A 5,000-nucleotide genomic window follows, 5' to 3' on the forward strand; every position below is an offset into this window, starting at 1 on the left:
CCATCATTTTTCGATTTTATCAGCTGACAGCATCTCACAAGACGGTTTCAGACCATTACTCTCAACTAAACACCGCTCACAAATCACAAACAAAAAGTACATGATGACTTGGAAAGCAAAATGGGCGAATTTGCAGAGTCGTTACAGTCGCTGACTCTTTGCTCTGAGGTCAACTTCCGACAAGGTCAACTTCGCCTTTCATTCATTCGGCGTCATTAAATAAAAAAGGTATCAATCTAAAGCTGTGGATAGGTGGGTTCGTTAGAATGTCATACCATATGCTTTGTGTTATTTCTTCGAGTTCCCTGCCTTCTGAGTTTGAATCTCGCCATGGCCTACATAGGTGGTAGACTTAACCGTCACCTTGTTTAACACTTCGGATGTCTTTAGTAGAGTCCAATCTGCCAGCATTCTGATCAAGTTTTGGGATACTTTCTTCGCTCACTCTCATTAATCTGGAATGCCTTGTAACGGATCATGGGTACCGCTCTTGACTAAAAGATAGGATTTAGACCCCCCCCCAATAAAAAAAAACCCTTCTAATTACTGTCGGTACCATCAAAGTTTTAAAATCTAGTCCCTACTTATAAAGAAACATCTTAAGAAACATCAAAACGTTGACTAGAAAACAATCTTCATCTCACCAGGGCTGTGTTGCATGCAATGAAAATAACAACCACATTTTCTCATTCTCTTCATCCTTTTCCTTTAGAATCACTTCTTTCAGAATTTACTTCTTTCATTGAACTGCGGTCCGACTGGTGTGCTACCTTAAACTGTTTTAGTTGAACAAACGAACTCCAATTATTATTTTAAAAAATATCTTGTACTTATTCTATCGGTCACTTCTGCAGAAATGCTAATGTTATATGGCCGTAAACAAACCAGCTCCTGCCTCCCAGGGTTTAGACTTGGCAAAGGTATTTTCTTTTTGTATGGAATTCCATTTGTTGTTTATACAGTAAATCTCTTCTCCATATACCATCAATATTGCCCACGGTAAAAACAGGGGCCAACATAACTTGGCATCTACGTCATCACAAATGAATTTAGAACCTAAAGATTAAGAAAGAATACCGCAAAACATTTTATCTTATCCTCTACCAGTCTCACCAATCCACTGCTCTGTACAAGAAATTTATTTTATCGGCCCCTGAATGGTAAAGCTGACCTCAGAAAATTTTGAACTCAGATCATTAAGATTCCGTGATAACTACTGCAGGACATTCTGCCAATCCACCACTTTTTTAGAACTCAAATACCCTCCTCCAAACTGGAAACAGGAAACTTATTTTATCGACCCTCAATGGTAAAGCTGACTACCGGTATGACATTCTGTCAATCTGGCCACCATTTTAGATCTCATATGCTCTCCTCCAAATCGGAAACAGGAAATTTATTTTAACGACCCTCAATGGTAAAGCTGACTTACTGCGGGGCATTCTGTCAATCTAGCCACCATTTAAGATCTCAAATGTCCTCCTCCAAATCGGAAACAGGAAATGTATTTTATCGGCTCCTGAATCTACCAAACATTTTAGATCTCAAATACTTCCCCCCAAATCGGAAACAACACAAATAATACTCTTTATTTGTCTCATCACGGTTTGTAAACAGGACATATCTTTAGGCTGCCAACACAACGAAATGAGAAGTAAAGAACCCCTGAAGGGAGCCAGCCTTGTCACTATACACATAATCGCTGCAAAACACGCAAATATACAACGCACACACAAATCTTAAATGACTCATGGCTCCAATGACACCCTCCTACTGATTCTATCTTCCCTTCACCTCAAACAGACATATGTTTCTTTATTACTCACAAGGGGGCTAAACATAGAGGGGACAAACAAGGATAGACAAACGGATTAAGTCAATTACATCGACCCCAGTGCGTAATTGGTACTTAATTTTATCGACCCCGAAAGGATGAAAGGCAAAGTCGACCTCGGCGGAATTTGATCTCAGAACGTAACAGCAGACGAAATACCTATTTCTTTACTACCCACAAGGGGCTGAACACAGAGGGGACAATCAAGGACAGACAAAACGGATTAAGTCAATTACATCGACCCCAGTGCGTAATTGGTACTTAATTTTATCGACCCCGAAAGGATGAAAGGCAAAGTCGACCTCGGCGGAATTTGCACTCAGAACGTAACGGCAGACGAAATACAGCTATGCATTTCGCCCGGCGTGCTAACGGTTCTGCCAGCTCGTCGCCTTTCAGACATAACAATCACAAACACGCACACAGTTCCAATAGCTTCTTTTGCTCCTAAACTGTCTGGTGGTAGCTGGTATGAACACCACCGATGGTGGCGGCGAGCTGGCAGAGACGTTAGCACGCCGGGTGAAATGCGTAGCCGTATTTCGTCTGCCGTTACGTTCTGAGTTCGAATTCCGCCGAGGTCGACTTTGCCTTTCCTCCTTTCGGGGTCGATAAATTAAGTACCAATTTACGCACTGGGGTCGATGTAATCGACTTAATCCGTTAGTCTGTCCTTGTTTGTCCCCTCTGTGTTTAGCCCCTTGTGGGTAATAAAGAAATAGGTATTGATATTATACAGAGAAGAGTCGTAAGGGTGTTTATAGACGATTAGATTGCCTGTCTTCTCACCATCTCTCTTAGTATTTGGTTGGTACTTTATTTTATCGACCTGTTACCGCCAGAGAATAACAAATGACAATGCTGACCTCGACAGGGCCTGATCTCAGAAAAATCAAGTGACCCTAACAAAAATATCGCAAAACACTTTGTGCTTGGCATTCTGCAGATTCTATCAATAACAAACAGCAACAATAACGACCACAACAACGATAACAATTGCTGTCGCTGTTGTTGTTGTTGTTGCTGTTGCTGCTGTTACTACTACTACTACTACTACTACTACTACTACTATCTTATGGTCTAATACTACTACTACGACCACCATCAACACCACCATCACTACTACTACTACTACTACTACTACTGCTGCTGCTGCTGCTACTACTACTACTACTACTACTACTATGTTATGCTCTAATACTACTACTACTACTACCACCACCATCAACACCGCCATCACTAATACTACTACTTTTACTACTATCTTATGCTCTAATACTACTACTACTACCACCACCGTCAACACCGTCATCACTAATACTATTTCTACTACTACTACTACTACTACTATCTTATGCTCTACTACTACTACTACTACTACTACTACTACTACTACTGCACATGAAAAATATGCGAGTGAATGCGAACTCAAATCACAAATATTACTAAATTACACTTTCGTCCAGAATTATGATTATCACTCCTGGAGAAAAACCCGCATCAAGAAACCAACGAAGGAGCCTCTATGAAGTCACTCTTCTTGCAAAGAAATAGTAGTTATTCTCCTCCAAACCATGCATCATTTTCTTAAAAAGAATTGACATCCTTGGAATAATATAGTCCCAGATTATTCTTGTCTTTTTTAATGAGGTTCACCTTAGGTGCGAGTGATCTGATGATAATCACATGTGCGCATGCGTGCGCTCGTGTGTGCATGTGTGCATTTTGTGTTTGTGTGTTGCGTTTGTGCGTGTCTTGTGTTGGCACTAATACAGATCGATAATATTGATGAGAAGCGATATATTTCAACGTATGTATCACTGTTCTGGACATTTGTGGTTCTAGTGTGCTATAGGATGTTTTCGGTTTCAACGGCAGTTTTTTCTAGCGGTGTCATATGAAATTGTCACCCATAATTATGACCCTAGTATCGATCTATTGCATTTCAATCTGTTTTAGGGTTAGGGGTGGGGTGGGAGGAAGGGTATCTTTTTTTCTTCAGAAATGTAAATAAACCCAATCTGTTTCTTAAACGAGGGATATATTCATACGGCACAGAATGCTTTTTTACCTCAATACACGTCATTGATTGGTTGAAATTGCAGAAATTGAAGAAAAACAACAACAAATGTCTTACAAACTATAGAATTTTCTCAATAAAGCCAAGAGAAAAAGATGTTTTATAAACACATTCTACCAGTATACGAAGTTTAAAAGTGTTTAGTTACGTGGAAATTATTTTTAAAAACTACCGTTCAAACCGAAAAGATCCGTGCTATATGTACAGAGTTGTCACAGGCGAATTCAGAAAGTAAAAGGTCGGACAAGGAAGTACTATAAAGCATTTTGTCCAATTCTTTAATGATTCTGCCAGTCCACTGCTTATTGGGGTCTCCACTACCTCCAAGACAAACAACAAAGAACACGAACAGCCCGCTTTGCATCGTCACAGGTGGTTTGCGGGTCGTATCCTTAATCCTTATACACGGTTTATGCATTTATCGGTAGACGATTAAGGTAACCCCGGCACTTGACCAGCAAGTATTTCAAATTTATGGATACCAGAAGAATGAAATGTAAATTTAAACCCCGGCGGATTTTAAATTCAGAAAGCAAAACACCGGAAGAAATGTCGCAAGACATTTTGTCCGATGCTCTAACGATTCAGCCAATCCACAGTCTATGCTCTCGTGTTTACGGCTTGAATGCTTTTGGACATAAGTCTACCTGGACAGAGTTGATTTGAGTGCTGTTAAATCATCATCATCACCACCACTACCATTATCACCATCACCTTCATCATCATAATTAACATCATCATCATCATCATTAACGGCAGCAGCCGTAGTAGAAGTATCGACATTATCCTCTGTATCAGTAGACCAGCAACAGCACCCCCTCCCCCCGGCCGCCGCCGCCGCCACCACCGCTGCCGCCACCACCGCTGCCGCCACCACCGCTGCCGCCACCACCGCTGCCGCCACCACCGCTGCCGCCACCACCGCTGCCGCCACCACCGCTGCCGCCACCACCGCCGCCGCCGCCGCCACCACCGCTACTACTACTACTACTACTACTACTACTACTACTACTTCTACTACTACTACTACTACTAGTAATAGTCGTAGTAGTGGTATTAGTAGTAACAACAACATCAGCAACATAG

Source organism: Octopus sinensis, linkage group LG14, assembly GCF_006345805.1.
Source record: "Octopus sinensis linkage group LG14, ASM634580v1, whole genome shotgun sequence".
NCBI lineage: Eukaryota > Metazoa > Mollusca > Cephalopoda > Octopoda > Octopodidae > Octopus > Octopus sinensis.